This window comes from Caretta caretta, chromosome 10 (assembly GCF_965140235.1).
Source record: "Caretta caretta isolate rCarCar2 chromosome 10, rCarCar1.hap1, whole genome shotgun sequence".
Classification (NCBI taxonomy): Eukaryota; Metazoa; Chordata; order Testudines; family Cheloniidae; genus Caretta; species Caretta caretta.
The window spans coordinates 34,081,876-34,097,916 of record NC_134215.1 but is presented as its reverse complement, the minus strand read 5'-3'; the positions used below and the strand labels follow the sequence as shown (position 1 = coordinate 34,097,916).

Here is a 16,041-nt window from a genome sequence, read left to right as displayed (position 1 = left end):
CAAGATCAGCATCAAGAGAGGTGCTGGGGCTGTGTGGGCCTGGTGGAGCTAGAACCCCCTTCCCACAGTGCAGGAGGGCAGCGGCAGGAACCGAACCCAGAGCTCTAAGAGGCCACACGGATGCTGTGGAATATGCTGCCCAGATGAGGAGGCAGCGTGGCTCAGCCAAATAGTACTTCTAGCAGCTGCCCTGAGGCGGGATGGGTCCAGGCCAGTCTTTCTGTTGGGGAGCAGCAGCCTGAAAGGGTCAGTTGGGTTGCTGTTTGTTTTTTCCATTAGAAAGTCAGGCCTCATCCCCTCGGCTTTCCTGGGAAGACTGGGTGACAGGAGAGCAGGAGAATTACGACCAAGGGAGAGGGTTGACCACAAGAAGGTAAGAACGGCCATACAGGGGTCAGACCAGTGGTCCATCCAGCCCAGTACCCTGTCTTCTTACAGTGGCTGGTGCCAGGTGCTTCTGAGGGAGTGAACAAAACAGGGCAATTATCACGTGATCCATCCCCTGTCATCCACTCCCAGATTCTGGCAGTGGAAGGTTTAGGGACACTCAGAGCATGGGGTTGCCTCCCTGACCATCTTGGAAAAAGCAAATGTGGGCCTGTCAATGTGGCGTGGCCGGCTATTGAACCTGACGGCGTCCTGCTCCTCCTTTTCCTCATGTGTCCACAGGAGTTTCATCAGGGGTTGCCAGACACGGTCGAGTCCCACCCCACTGAACCCCTCCTGCAATGCTGTTAGAACAGCCCTGGCTGGCCCACGGATGGGCCAGACCCTCTCCAGGGTGGCTGGGGGAGGGGAGAGGCTGCAACAGGAGGTGCAAGGTGTTTCCAGTACACTGGGGAGAATCTCGACGGTGCTGGGAAAGGAAGCATCTGAACGCTGTTGGGGAATGTCCCCGTCACATCCCCGGGCTGTTCAGAGTGATGCCAGCCGCCGGGGTGGCCTGGCTCCCAGTGCGTGCACCCCGCACCTGCAGGCTGGCTGGAGCTGGGGCTCCCGCAGCGGCCAGTCCAAGGGCAGAGTGTCCCTGGCACGTACAGAGGGAGGATGGCTGGACGGCAACCCAGGAGAGCTGTGTCCTGTTCCCAGCAGTGCTACAGGCTCCCTGGGGGACTCTGAGCAAGTCCCTTCGTCTCAGCAGGCTTCAATTCCCCACCTGGCCAGTAGGGTGAGAACCCTTCCTCTGTCTGACTGGCTCGGTGGGCAGGGTCGGTCTTTAACTGGGAAGCGCCTGGCACAATGGGCACTACTGCCATCCAGTGGGTTACTGTGAATACTCCTGCGCTATATGGGTCCCACGCTGGGACTGTCACCTCCTCTCATGCCCCTTAGACCCTCCCCCTCCAGGACACGCCTTGCAGACCCTTCTTCCCTTCCTAACCCAAGACAGGCCCTGCGCAGAGGGAAGAGTGGGAGCCCTTCTCTCCTCAGCCACCAGGGTGTCCTACCTAGGGGGCCATGCGGGCACTAGGCTGGCAGCCGGCGGTCTGATCGGGAGGCCGGGTGGCTGCTCCCTATGGCCCCAGCCCCGGCACGCAGTAGCCAGATTGGCTCGTCTTGGCTGCTGAGCAGGACACAGCCTGAGCTGCAAAATAAGCCTTTCAAACAAGAGAGCCTTTTAGCAGCTCGCAGCCTCCTTGGCACCGGGGCCGTCTGCCGAGGCCTCGCGAGGGCAGCAGTCTGTCTGCTAGCTCCCTGCCCTGGGAAATGCCAGGGGCTAGGCCTTTTGCAGGCAGCCCCCTCTCCTCCCCTCCCCCGCCCCAAAGCACCATGGGAGGGCCGGAGGACAGGTCCAGCGCTGAGGCTTCAGTGTGGGAAAGGCTCCGCCAGCCAGTTACTGCCCCCCTGCCGGGAATGAATGCACAGTTCCGGGCAGTTCCAGGAGTGGCAAAGCACACGCTCAGCTGAGTCACATCACATGGCTCCCTGGATGGGCCCGCAGTCATGGGACAGGCTGGGGTCTCCCCGGGCTTTGCAAGGTAGGCACCTGGGGATACAAGAAAGCCAGGATGTGCAGGGAGGCTCTGCCTCGGGGTCTTGGGATAGAGAGCCTGCGCCTGGGGGGTGAGCAAGGGGGCTCCCTTGGGCTGTGGGTAGAAGGGAGCCCGGGGCAGGGATGGGGCCAGAGAGCTCACAGAGCCCACTCCGCTCCATCTGTTTGTTTCCCAGTGGCTCTTCCCCTGGGAAAGGAGTCAAATGCAGAGAGCTCTGGCTCCCCTGAGCGCGAGGAATGGAGGTAGAAAGACGCAAGGAGGGAGAACCTGCTGCAGACAGGGCCCAGTTCACAAGTGGGGCAGCCTGAGGGGAGGATCAGGGCTGTTCTCACCCCAGCACAGGGGTTAGGGACTCTAAGGTGGGCAGGTCCGGCTCAGGCTCCGGGAAGGCAGGTGACCCACCGGAGAAGGGGCTCAGCATGCTGCAGTACATGGGCAGCAAAGCAAACCAGCCGTGGGTTGAACCATGGCAGTGGGCAAACTGCCACTTGGCACCCTCAGGCCACGGGACTAGGAGTGGTAACAACTCATAGCGCAGCTCCTTCTCCCCAGCCAGACAGTGTAGGGCCCTGCTCTTGACAGAGGCTCTGCAGGGGAGGGGGGCTCTCAAAGGCAACTCACGCTAGCAATTCCAGCACAGGCAGGGTTCAAACTCTGGGGCCCAACTCAGTCGCCTCCCAGGCTCTGGGTGCCGAAGCTGGTGGACCCAGGGGGAGGGAGAAGTTGAATATCAGACCCCTGGGGGAGGGAGATTTATTAGCTGACATTTCTCAACGTGCAACACCTGGAGATCAGCCCCAGACACCCCACCCCACGCCCGTTGTGGTGCTAGATCCTGCCCTTCTGCCTTCCACACCTGCCCCTGCCACCTGCCCCAGCTCCACCAGCCCTTGTTCTAATGCCCCAAGCTCCTGAGCCAAGTCAGAGAACCACCAGCTTCCTCAAATCCATCTGCCAGAGAAAGGTCTCCTCCTTTTCCCCCTCAGATATGGAGCCCCCCGCCCCTCACCCTCCAAATTACACCTGCCTGCGGCTCTGTATGGCCAATACATCTGGGTGATCGTTCTAGGGACAAACAAGCGATTGCAGGTCCCTGTTGCAAGCACTTCCTACTGCTGATTTCTCTCTCTGCCTGGGCTCTGCTCAGTTGGACTCCTGCTAACTCAGGGTCCTGTTGATGGAGGGAGACAAGAATCCCAATGCAGACGTGGGGCACATGCCAAGCCTGTCCGCACTCAGTGGGGCTGGCCTGACACAGCTCCTGGCCTGCCCTCATGCCAGTCAAACCCAGTCAGGGGGTCCCTCACTCACACCACGCGGCTTCCCCGTCGCGGGGTGTCATGAACCTGCAGTTCAGGTTGCTACGGCGCATTTCCTGGCAACGCAATCACGGAAGAGTCAGGACATCGCCCGGGAAAGCCAACGTTCATGGACCATGTCGACCTCCCGTCCCTGGCCCGGCCACCCAAACACCCAATTCACCCTCCCCTTCCCCACATGGCCACCCAAATGCCCATGTGTGTCACATCACATAGGCTGGGGGAGGCTGTGCCCACGCCCACGCTCCTCCCCAAAGCCCTGCTTGCCCTTCCCTGCTTGGCCCCAATGGCCCCAGCCCAGGCAGGTTGTTCCTCTTCAGGGAAGCAGCGGGTTGGGGCTGGGGTTAGGGTGGCCAGGACCTGGGGTGGCTGGGGATGCCCTGCGCTGGGGGGCCCTGGCTTGGGGGGGTGGGCTGGAGGCACTGGGGCTGCATGCCCTGTGTTTGGGGGGCCATGTGCCGGCCCACCCATCCGCCCTGTGCTTGGAGACTGTGGGACACCGCCCATCCCCCCTGTGCTTGGAAGCCCGGGGGCGGGGGGGGCATGCACCATCTGCCTGCCCTGTACTAGAGCACTTGCGGGGGCGGGGGCGCACTGCCTGCCCGGTGCTCCAGGGCTGGGGGGGCTGGTAGCCACGGGGAGGGGGAGCTCTGGCGGAGAAGGGGGGCAGGTCCTCAGGCGGGGGGGGTGGGAACCTCTGGTGATTCACCTGCCACCCATGCAAACGCCTGTGCCAGCCTCCCCTCCACCCAAATGGCCCCACCAAGCTCCCCTCCCCCACCTGGCCACCCAAATGCCCCCACTAGCCTCCTCTCCCCCACCAAGCCACCCAAACACCCATGTCACCCTCCTCTCCCTGCCTGGCCACCCAAACGCCATGCTAGACAAACACACTCCCACCCGACCAGCTGCACCACAGATCCTCTTTCAGCTCCAGCACCCAGTACAGCCTCCTGCTCCCCCCATCGCACCCCCACCCTGAGGAATGCACGCTCTCCACAGACGAAAGCACAGTGCTGAGCCTGCCCGTGGTTCGGGCTGTACGGTTGAGCGTGCTGGCGAGGCCCTGGCCGTGCTGTGGCTGGGTGTGGGTTGGTGCTGGAAGGCAGCGTGCTATGTTTGGGTGGCCAGGCACCGAGCTACCATGGGAAATAAGGCACACAGGCGAGGTGACCTGCCCAAGGGCTGAGAGCTGAGCTGGGATGAGTACCCAGGTCCCTAAATCACCCTCCTGCTTCAGCAACCACCGCTGTCAGTGAGCAAAGGCTGGGCGGGAGGGGATCCCCTAGGGTTTTGTAAAAATCTGTATTTCTCATCATAGGAAGTTATCCCGTTGGTGTTACCTGGTGGCAACATCCGTCCACGTTAGAAGCCGAATGGGGTAGGGGGCTGGAGCGGAGAAATCCGGGCTGTGCAGAGGGGCACCGGGCTGGGCAGGCAAGGAGCAGAGCTGTATGGGGCTGTGTGGGGAGGGGCACTGGCTGAGCCAAGGGGCTCTCTGCTGCCTCCTTGGCTCCCACTGCACAGCCATCCCCAGCCCCAGCCCGGCTGCCTCATCGCCATCCCAATACCCGGGCCAGCTCCCTTCCTCCCCTTCCTCCCCCCCCATTAGAAACTGTTGCCATTGATTCTCAACATCTTTTTCCTGGGCGGTGCTGGGCACAGTGGCGGGGAGTTGGGGGGTGACCTTCGAGGTCTGGGGACTGTGGGTTTTTAGTGCCAGCATGAGATTTCCCAAAGGCTCACGATCGAAGCGTGACCTGACCACAACAACGTTACAGAAATGTCAGCTGTCCTGTGCTTCAGCCTTGTGCTCAGTCCGGCACTGAGGTGTTGGGAGAGGGATTTCAGCCTGGCTTGAAGGGCAAGTCTCAAGTGAGTCTTGCAGAGGGAGTCGCTCATTTCTGCTACCTCCCTAAGACTCCAAACACTCATCACCCACCACTGAAATGCTACCACCTCTCGAGGGGCATTTAACAGGGCACAGCAACATTCCAGTTTAATTCAGGGAATGGGAGAGAATATCGTATCCAGATGAAACCACCAGGGGAGGTTTAGTTACCCCAGGTGGGATTTGACAACAAGCAGGAACAGAAAGACCAGCAGATGGCAACACAGTGCCCCCTAGCACCAAGATGGGGCATTGGGCCCATATTGGCTCAAAGGGAAGAGTGTCCCCTAATCAATGAACCAGCAACATCATAGCCCACTTCTTCTCCTCTCTCCCTTCCATGTCTCCCATCCCAATGGTTGCCAAGGCAGACCCTGCTTGGCTTGAGAGACTAAAGAAGTGCACAGCCTGAGATCACTGTGTACCACATGGCCGGCCAGGGATGGGCTCCAATATTCCAACACATCCATGGCCATGGGATCTAGGCACCTGCACCTCCTGAGGTGCCAGCGTGTGAATTCCCAAACCGCACCACGGAGCTCGACATGCCACTAGAGACCACACATGGCTGCGCAAACCCACCAGCCTGCTTTGGCACTGCGCTCTAGCTGCAGGTGCTACAGCAAGGGGCTCGCAGCCCAGCAGCCTTGGATTCCATCTCTCCTTGGAGGGGGCAAAACAGGCAAGCACGAGCCACCAGAGTTAGCCACGCCACCACGCTCTCACACACGCATGCATCCCCAAAGGGACCTGCTGGAGGGACAGAGCCAGTTCACTGCAGCCTCCACTCCTCAGCCCAAAGTGCGCTGGGAATTCCTGCTGTGCCAGCAGGTGCCAGGCAGACGGTGCCAGCCCAGCTTCCCGTTCATTTTCCTCTCCAGAACAGGGTCCCTCACGGGCACCAGAAACTCTCTGCCGGAGCCAACAAAGTGAAATTCAGGCCTACTTTGACTGTAAGCACTGCGGGGCAGGGGTCTGGTCCACTCTCGCTGGGCAGCACCCCGCACGTTGGCAGCGCTTTAGACATAAGAAAACTGCAGGGCTCAAAACCAGTCCAGCTGAGGACTCAAGTTCTTGACACCCAAACCTGGCCTGCCCCTGCAGGGACCTGAGAACCCCTCTTCTCTTTGCAATAGCTATTTTCCCTTCCAGTGGTGTCTGGAGAGTCATGTAAGTCATATAGCTAAGTGCCCTGGCCGGCTGGAGCCTCTGGTTAGCACCATTTTATTCACACTGCCCTGCATTTTCTCCCAGGGCTCTTGACGTGCTTGGCAGAGGCAGAGAAAGAAATGTCCTTTCTGCTTCCAAGAGGAAGAGAGAGGGGCAGGTTCACTGGAGGGTGACTCCCTCGCCAATCTCAGCAGCCCTGGGCACCCAGACCCAGATTGAAGGGGGGGGGGGTTACTTGTTTATTGGTAGTTGGGGGGGAGGGGTGTTCCTTTCAAACCTGCCTTTAGTACAAAGCCTTTACTTCTACTTAATGAATGTCCATAACACACAACTTCCTCCTGCAATCCAGAATACCCCCCTCCCCGGATAAAGGCAGCCTGCTGCAACTGATGGCTGTTTCCAAACAGCGTCGGCGGGGGGGACACTTTAACGCTGAAGTTTTCTGCTTTATATCTAAAATAAAGGCGGGGGGGGGAGAATAGGAGGTCTCGCAACAGCACAAGGTGAGTGGCACCTATTGAATCAACATACAAACTAGTTACTGACAACCTGCTCCCCCCTGCATCAGCTCTGCCATATCAACCCCGAGACCCCCCCCCCAACAGAAAATCCGGGGGAGATCTGCAACCAGTCTCTTGCAACCTATACAGAAAGTGACTCCGCCAAGCCCCTCTCTGTCCAGCAAGCAAACGGCACGACAAAGAGTTGGAAAGATCGCAGCGCGGTGCACCGAAGGTAACGCGGATTCCCTTACCTTTTCTACTGGGTGGGGGGGCGAGGACAAGCCTCTGCTCCTCGCCGCTTTGTGTGAGTCTCTTGCCTGCTGCGGGGGTTGAGATGGAGGGGGGTGTCGGAGGATCGTACCGGGATTTTCACAGCAGACTGCAAATTGGTGAAGCAGGGAGGACAAGTTTCCGCGGGGCCCCGGGAGCCGAAGCAGATGGGGAGCTCGCCTGGAAGAAGAAAGAGCTGCTTTCCCTGCTCCGCCACATCTGCAGCTCCGGAGAGCGATGTTTGCCGCTGCTTCTAGCGCTGGATTTGTGTCTCTCCGACCTGGGGAAGGAGGGTGGAGGGGCTGGTCTCTGCTTCCAGGCGGCAGGCTCCTAGGCGGGGAGGGGGCTTGCAGCGCAAAGCGAGCAAGGGCTGCGGGGAGGTGGAAGCGTCTCTTCTCCTCCTCCGGCTTTTTTTTTGGGGGGGAGGGGGGCGGGAGTGAGTGGTTTGAAAGGAAGAGGCTGCGGCTCAGAGGTGATCGCCTGTTTCAGGGAAAGAGAGGAGAGGAGAGGGAGGAAGGGATGATGGGTGGGTGGGTGGATGGATGGATGGATGGGGGTGTGGAGGGGGATGTTATTTCCCAGCGTGATTTATTGCAGCCCTGCGGAGCTGTCTGAAATTGACCAGCGCTGATCAGTTTCAGACAAATTCTCCATTTCAAGGCTGAACCAAACCCTGGGAGCTGAGCGCATGCCCCCCAGCAGCTCCTCCCCTGGCTAGAGGGCAGCACTAGGACAGGCTGGAGAAGCAGGCACACAGCGCAGTCGGAGGGGGAAGGGAGGGAGAGGCGCACACAATGCAGTCCCAGCCCCGGTCCACCACCCACCTCCCCACATTCCCCAGGAAATCCCTGCAGGAATCCAGCTCCCCCGCCGCGCCAGGGGCAGGGAAGGTCATAGGCTGCAGCCCGGCCGCTGCAGGGAGGCGAGGAGAGCTGCTCCGGGCCCCAGGGCTGTGAGCAATGCACCCCAGGACGGGGGACAGCTGGGAAACGGTGGCTGCCCTGCATTCCTGTCTCACACACATCCCTTGCCCGTCCCCTCACTCAGCCCTGCGGCCAAGGCCTGAAAGGATCAGAGAGGGAGAGGGGTGGGAAGCCCCAGGGGAGGGGGGCGGGGGCAGGCAGGTCCCACAGCAGCACTTTCATTTCTGGTGCCCTTTTACATTCCCCTAAGGTGTTTCTCTTTGCTGGGGGGCTTAAGGGGGCTGCGAAGAAGGGGCTAGGTCTGGGGATTCCACCAGGGCTGGTGAAGTTTCTTCTGAGCTCTGCCACCGATTTGCTGTGTGGCCACAGGCAGGTCACTTTGCCACAGTTTCCCATTGGTAAACTGATACTATTAATGAGTGCCTTAAGGGGAACTGACAGGCTCAGCCTGGATCCCAATAAGGCCTGCAAAGTGGTTGGAGGTCCTCACGTGAGAGGGGGCACAAAATCCTTGCAGTAAATAAGGCTGCTGTGAATTACCTGGGCATAGACAGGAAGGAGAGACCAAAGCATCTGGGTGAATGGTGTGTGTGTGTGTGTGTGTGTGTGTGTTCAGACTAGAGCTGGGAGGCTACTCTATGGGAGCACAGGTTGGCTTGGTGCCCTGTAGTAGTGCAAGGCCAGGCAGCATCCCTGGGCTCTGTGCCCACTCCCCATTGCCAGCATGGGCTTTCAGTGCATGCAGACCAGGGGACGGTCCTTAGGGCGCTGGCTGGGAGCCCTTCACCTTGCTCCAGTGACCCTGCAGCCAGTCCCGATTCCGAAAGGAGTTCTGCCAACTGCCTGGTCAGAAGGGGGCAGCCAAAGGCTCCCATAGAGGGGCTGCAGGAGTAGCTGTAACAAGAGCCGAAGCCAGTGCAGACGGGGCGTGCAGAGAGGAGGGGGATTTGCACACCCAGGATTCGTCCCCTTTCTTCTTTACAAACTGAAACCTCCGCAACGTTTTGAGATTGGAGCATTTCCAGACACTCCGGGACAAGCAGGGACTATGGGGCTACCTGGAGCAGTGGCGGCGCCTCGTTAGAGGGGGAAGGGCTCAGGTTACAGCTGTGCCCGCAAGAGAAACAGGCATCAGCATTAACCTCCAAAGACCGACATTCAGCCACCGCTTTGCTCCCCAGGCACGGCCTCGCTCCCGGGAGCCGCCCCTTCATGGGCCTTCCCCACGGGAAGTGATGTAGTTTGAGACAGCAAATGTAGCCAATAAACCCGATTCTCCCCGGCCCCTCGCGTAGCCACTGAGACCCGGCCAAGGGGTTTAAAGCGGGGGCAGGTGCCAGGGGCTCTTGCCCTGGTGCAAGGCGAGGGACAGCGGGGAGCCCATCGCGCAGCGCTGCCCGGGCCACCTTCGGCGTGTGATGTCAGCAGGGCGGCCTGACGTCAGGGCAGCCGGGCGTGACGCGCAGGAGGGCGGCGGCGGCTGTGTGACCCGCGGGCGGCCTGTGGCTATTTCCGTCGGGCGGAGGCCGCGATCCAGAGCCAGGGGGGCCGCCCCGCTTCCGGAGGCAGGAGGTGGGGGAGCGCTGGAGCGCGCACCCCGCCCCGCTGCGGGGAGGGGCGGGGGCAGATTCCCCGGCCGTGATCCAGTGGAAACTTCCCGCTGCGGCCGTGGGGCAGCCCGGGCTTGCTGGGCCGGGAACCTGAAGGGTGGCAGCCGCCCGGGCTGCTCCCTGCCCGGGCCTGGGCGGGGCTCGTCTCCGCTTCCCTGGGGCCCCCTGGAATAGTGCCCTGCCGCGCCCTTCCAAGCGCGGACCTGGGGGCGTGAGAACGGGGCTGGTGGGTGAGACTGGGGGTTAAAGATCCCCGGGGGGTTGGGTGAGACTATGGGGGGGGGAGAAAGCAGGGCTGAGCCCAGCTTGGGGGTGTTACAGAAAGCACGGGAGTTGGAAAAGCCCTCTTAGATCAGCAGCTTCCTCTGCTGGGGCCAGTGGGGGCTGCTCCCCTCTCCCTGCCTAGCTGCTGTGGAGGGTCCCAAGCCATGGGGATTGCACCCCCAGATCCATCTCACTGTCTGTTACTGTGTCACTGCTTGGCTCACAGGGCTCTTTGGGAGCGGTCATGTGACCCGCAAGAGCCAGGCGAGCCCTGAGCTTTGGTCCTAGATGAGCCCCTGACACCCTGTGATTGTGGCTAAGGGAGGTCAGCTGTGAAATGGGGGCAGGAACCTCCTGGCAGAGCAGATCAGACCGTTAGCAAGCTCCTATCCCAGATTGGTGGAAGTGGGGCAGGTGCTGGAGAAGATGGGTAGGAGCAGAAAGCTGGCTGACCCTTGGATGCCAGAGCCAAGCTTCCTTGGAGAGTGGATGGGTGAGCGAGCACAGCAGGGTCTGTGGAAAACCATTCCAAAGTTCTCCCTTTAAAAACAGAGTTCTTTACAAAATGCTGAAGCTGCTAAAGGCCCTGGTCCCGCTCACCAGCCGGATGGGACAGGGGAGTTCAGTTTCTGTGGCTCTATCAGTCCTCACCTTCTCTGCTGCTGCCTGCGAAGGGGGCAAGTTCATTATTTTGGGGGCAGGTCTCTGGCCTGTGTTACAGGAGGGCAGAGTAGGTAATCACAGTGCTTCTGCCCTTAGAATCTGTGAATTGGAAATACACTGAGATCAGCTCCTCATTTCATATGGGCCACAGGTAACCTAGGAGTTAATGTCAGTGGAGCCAGGCTAGAGTGAAAGATTCCAAGATCTCACGGCCAGGGCCTCAAGCCATCCTGGACTCCTGCGGCTGACTCTGAGGCGTTGCACGAGGGGTTAGTTGAATCTCATTTTCAAATCCATAACCCCTCACCTGGCCTGAAGCCCCATCTCTCCTGGTGACAGGTTACCTGTGCTGCTGAGCGAGGGCTGAAATGTGGCTTCCGCCCATGAGGCCGTGCAATGACGGCATGTGCACAAATGTCCCTTGTTTTCCCAGCAGCTCTGGACAAGGGGTGAGAATTGAGCATGCTGCCCGCGTTAGCAGCCTGTTAACATCCTTGCTGTGGTGTGTGTGTGTGTGTGTTTGTTTGTTTTTTTTTTTTTTTGAAGCAGAGAAACCATGGGGATATTCCAGAGGAAAAATTGATCAAGAGGCAGAGCTTGGCCCTTGTCAGCTTGGGGCATTTGGAGCTGTGCTCAGAGAGGCAGAGGTGGAGGGAAGAACGGAATGGCACTGGGGAAAAAGGGAAGAACTGCTGGGACTCTGGGGAACAGCTAATGGCTGTGTGTCGTCCCGTCCCCCCCCGTCGCTAGCCCAGGAGGGCTGCCCACGCTGCACAAGAATACACGGCTAGCAGGCCATGGGCGGTGGGTGTAATAGGCCAGGGGAGGCTTCCCCTGGTGCAGCTGCTGCCACATACCTGAGTTATGGTAGCCCTGCCCCTTCCCCTCCCTGCTCCGCCCCTTCCCTGGGGCCCCTGCTGCTGCTGCCTGGTGAGTCCTCCCTCCCTCCACTCCACCCTTCCTCCCGGAGGTTCCCACCGCTCATTGTGTCTCTCGGGGGGGGGGAGGGGAAGAGGGTCTTGTGGTCAGCTAGGGGGTGAGCAGGTATGGGGCGAGCAGTGGCGGGGGGGCTGAGTTGGGAGGTTGTGGGGCCTGGGGGGGGAGGCTTGTGGTGGAGCGGAGCGGGTGTGAAGTGTGGGTGGGGCCATGGGTGGAAGAGGGGGGGATAGAAAGCTAGCCTTCCGCAGGGGAGGCTTCACCCCAGAACAATGGAATTGGCCCACACTAGCAATCTCCCCCTCTTTCCAATCCCCATCCATGTTTTCCTGTCTGCTGGAATGTGTCAGGTATCTCACAATTGTGCCACCATAATTGTACAAACAGCTTGCACTTCCCACGCAAGGACATGCAAGCAGTGTGTTAAACAGCATCACGGCCCTCTGAGGTGACTGTGATTGCCACATTTTACAGTTAGGGAAAATTAAGCACAGAGAGAGGCAAAGTGACCTGTGCATAGTTTGTGGCGGAGCGGAGGCTGGAATCCTGGCTCCCATCCACCAGTACTTCCTCATGAGCCCCTTCCCTCACAAGCCTTTTACATTCAATGATGTTGCCTAAAATTACACAAAAAACACTATGCTAAAAAGAGAGTTAAGGTGGCAAAGTCAAGCACTCAAATGCTAGGAAATGCCAGAGTTAAGGTGGTCTGTGCCACCTTAACTCTACCCCCTTGTCCATATGCATTATGACACAGCCTTTAATTACATCACTACAACCCTGCCTCTTAGAATACCCAAGGAGCTGACTGAGCAGATACCTGAGCCATTAACAATCATCTTCGAAAACTCATGGAAGACAGGAGAGATTCCAGAGGACTGGAAAATACCACTATAAAAAGAGGAATAAAGACAACCTGGGGAATTCCAGAACAGCCAGCTTAACTTTAGTACCACGAAAGATAATGGAGCAAAGAATCAAGCAATCAATTTGCAAACACCTAGAAGATAATAAGATAAGTAACTGTCAGCATGGATTTGTTGAGGACAAATTGTGTCAAACCAACCTAATAGCTTTCTTTGGCAGGGTAACAAGCCTTGTGGCTGGGGGGGAAGTGGTAGATGTGGTATATCTTGTGTGATGGGGCAAGGCCGTATGGCTATAGAAAAGTAGTGGGAGATAGATATATTAGCTCCAGGCTAAACAAATCCCTGATACCAGGTTAAGTGAAATGGAAGCTGCTCCAGGTCAATTAAGACACCTGGGGCTAATTAAAAACTTTCCAGAAGACAGGGAGAATGCTAGGTTGATTGGGACATCTGAAGCCAATCAGGGACTGACTGAAACAAGTTAAAAGCCTCCCAGCCAGTCAGGTGGGGGTGTGTGGCAGGAGCTGTGGGAGGAAGTTGCACTGTTGGAGAGGCTGAGTAGTACACACCATATCAGGCACAAGGAAGGAGGCCCTGAGGTAAGGGTGAAGTGGAGCTTGAGGAAGTGAGGGCTGCTGTGGGGGAAGTAGCCCAGGGAATTGTACATGTTATGTTTCTAAAAGGTCAGCTACCATAGCTGATGCTATTAGGGTTCCTGGGCTGGAGCCCAGAGTAGAGGGTGGGCCTGGGCTCCTCCCCCCCCCCCCCCCACCTTTGCTCCCTGATTAATCACTGAGACTGGGAGACAACCGAGACTGTGCAAGGAAGGATAACTTCTTCTCACCTCTCTTGCTGTCTTATGATGAAAATGGCTCAGTAGACTGTGGCCCTTGTCCCTAGAGAAAGAAGGGTTACGTGGAGGGTCGCAGTGAGCCTCTGAGGCTAGTGAAATGTGGGACCCATGGAGGCAAGGACCGAGATCTGTCACACTTGACATTAGTAAGACTTTTGATACTGTCTTGCATACCTCATAAGCAAACCAGCAAAATACAACCTAGTTGGAGCTGCCATAAGGTGGGTGCATAACTGGTTGGAAAACTATTCACAGAGTAGTTGTCAATGGTTTGCAGTCAAGCTGGAGGGGCATAATGAGTGGGTCCTGCAGGGATCAGTTCTTGGTCCGGTTCTGTTCAATATCTTCATCAATTATTTAGATAATGGTGTAGAGAATATGCTTATAAAGTTTGTGGATGATACCAAGCTGGGAGGGGTTACAAGTGCTTTGGAGGACAGGACTAAAATTCAAAATGATCTGGAGAAATGGCCTGAAGTAAATAGGATGAAATTCAATAAGGACAAAAACAAAGTACTCCACTTAGGAAGGAACAATCAGTGGCACGCATACAAAGTGGGAAATGACTGCCTAGGAAGGAGTTGCGAGGGGTTCGGTCACAGAGGCCCTCTTGGGGCTGTCACCTGACATACTGGAATTACCTTTGAGCCTGTTTTCTACTGCCAGCTGGGGACTCCAGAACCCTGCCTTGTTGAGCCAGACATGCTAGTTTGCTGCAACACAGACCCAGGTCTGGTCCACACCCCCAAAGCTGCAGACTTTAACCAAAAGCTGCTCAGAAAGTCACTTATTTTCGGCACCTAGACACCCAATTACCAATGGGATCCAAACCCCAAATCTGTTTTACTCTGTATAAAGCTTATACAGGGTAAACTCATGAATTGGCTGCTCTCTATAACACTGATAGAGAGAGATTCACAAGCGTTGCTCCCCCAGATATGAATCACTTACTCTGGGTTTAATAATAAACAAAATTGATTTTATTAAGTATAAAAAGTAGGATTTAAGTGGTTTCAAGTAATAACAGAACAAAGTAAGTTACCGAGCAAAATAAAACAAAACACACAAGTCTAAGCTAATACATTTAAGAAACTGAATACAGATAAATATCACACTCAGAGATGTTTCAATAAGCTTCTTTCACAGATTAGATTCCTTAGTCTGGGCCCAATCCTTTCCCCTGGTACAGTTCTTGTTAGTTCCAGCTTAGGTGGTAATTAGGGGTTTCTCATGACAGCAGCCCTCTTTGTTCTGTTCCACCCCCTTTTAAATCTTTAGCACAAGGTGGAAATCTTTTATCTCGATCTGGGTTTCCACCCTTCCTTCTAAATGGAAAAGTACCAGGTTTAAGATGGATTCCAGTATCCTGTGACATGCTCACATGTCCTGTGAGACTTCATTACTCACTGGCTGGCACCCAGGTATACAGGAAGGCTTACAAGTAAACAGAGCCATTTACAACAAATTGTCCTGGTCAATGGGAGCCATCAAGATTCTAAACCATCATTAATAGACCACACTTTGCATAATTACAATAGGACTTCAGAGTAATACTTCATATTTCTGGCTTTAGATCCAAGAATAATACATTCATACAAATAGGATGAACACACTCAGTAGATTATAAGCTTTGTAATGATACATTACAAGAGACTTTTTGCACAAAGCATATTCCAGTTATATTCACATTCCAAGCATATTTTCATAAAGCATATGGAGTGCAACCTCACAGGAGTACTGCAGAAAGGGATCTGGGGGTCATAGTGGATCACAAGCTAAATAGGAGTGAACAGTGTAACACTGTTGCAAAAAACCAAACATCATTCTGGGATCTATTAGCAGGAGTGTTGTAAGCAAGACATGAGAAGTAATTCTTCTGCTCTACTCCATGCTAATTAGGCCTCAACTGGAGTGTTGTGTCCAGTTCTGGGTGCCACATTTCAGGAAAGATGCGGACAAATTGGTGAAAGCCCAGAGAAGAGAAACAAAAATGATTAAAGGTCTAGAAAACATGACCTACGAGGGAAGATTGAAAAAATTGGATTTGTTTAGTCTGGAAAAGAGAAGACTGAGAGGGGACATAAGTTTTCAAGTACATAAAAGGTTGTTACAAGAAGGAGGGAGAAAAATGGTTCTCCTTAACCTCTGAGGATAGGACAAGAAGCAATGGGCTTAAATTGCAGCAAGGGAGGTTTAGGTTGGACATTAGGAAAAACTTCCTAACTGTCAGGGTGGTTAAGCACTGGACTAAATTGCCCAGGGAGGTTGTGTGCCTAGGGCAGCCGGGGCGGTATTTCCCCCATTTTACACAGCGGGAATGGAGGCACAGAGGTTCGAGCCAACCGTCAATAGCATCAGCTAGTTTTGGGTGCTCTACTGGAGATGTGTGTGTGATTTTTAGAGCACTTCACATTTTATAGCCCTGGGTCTGTTCCAAGCCCAGCTCCCATTGACTGTAGTGGCTGTGGTGAGTATTCGGCACTTCTGCAAATTAAACCCCCATGGTCACCTGTGAATATACTTAAGTGCTTTGCTTGGCATCAGAGAGGAACACTGTAGCACAGGCAGGGATGGAATCCAGTTCTCTGGGGCAGCATTCAACTGCATAAACCATGATACCATTCACTGCACACCTTCCAGCTTCTATAAAAAATATGAGGCAGGGGATTGCCTCCTTCACTGCCCAGCCCTGCCTCATCCCCAGTGGTCTGTCTGGTGGACTGAATGAGACGGGGGTCCTATGGACATGTAATTATAGGCATTTGTGATCATGTAA

The 16,041-nt window shown here is 56.0% G+C and overlaps 2 protein-coding genes across 2 annotated transcripts in view; one reads left to right on the top strand and one right to left on the bottom strand.

Annotated features, from left to right (window-relative positions):
* Positions 1-7,903, bottom strand: part of GLIS2 (GLIS family zinc finger 2) — a 33,599-nt gene extending 25,696 nt beyond the window's left edge. The window contains exon 1 of the mRNA XM_048867850.2: positions 7,129-7,903. The gene's annotated coding sequence lies outside the window, so the exon portion shown is untranslated. The remainder of the gene's footprint in view (positions 1-7,128) is intronic.
* Positions 6,754-16,041, top strand: part of TFAP4 (transcription factor AP-4) — a 71,973-nt gene continuing 62,685 nt past the window's right edge. Inside the window, exon 1 of the mRNA XM_075132860.1 lies at positions 6,754-7,109. The gene's annotated coding sequence lies outside the window, so the exon portion shown is untranslated. The remainder of the gene's footprint in view (positions 7,110-16,041) is intronic.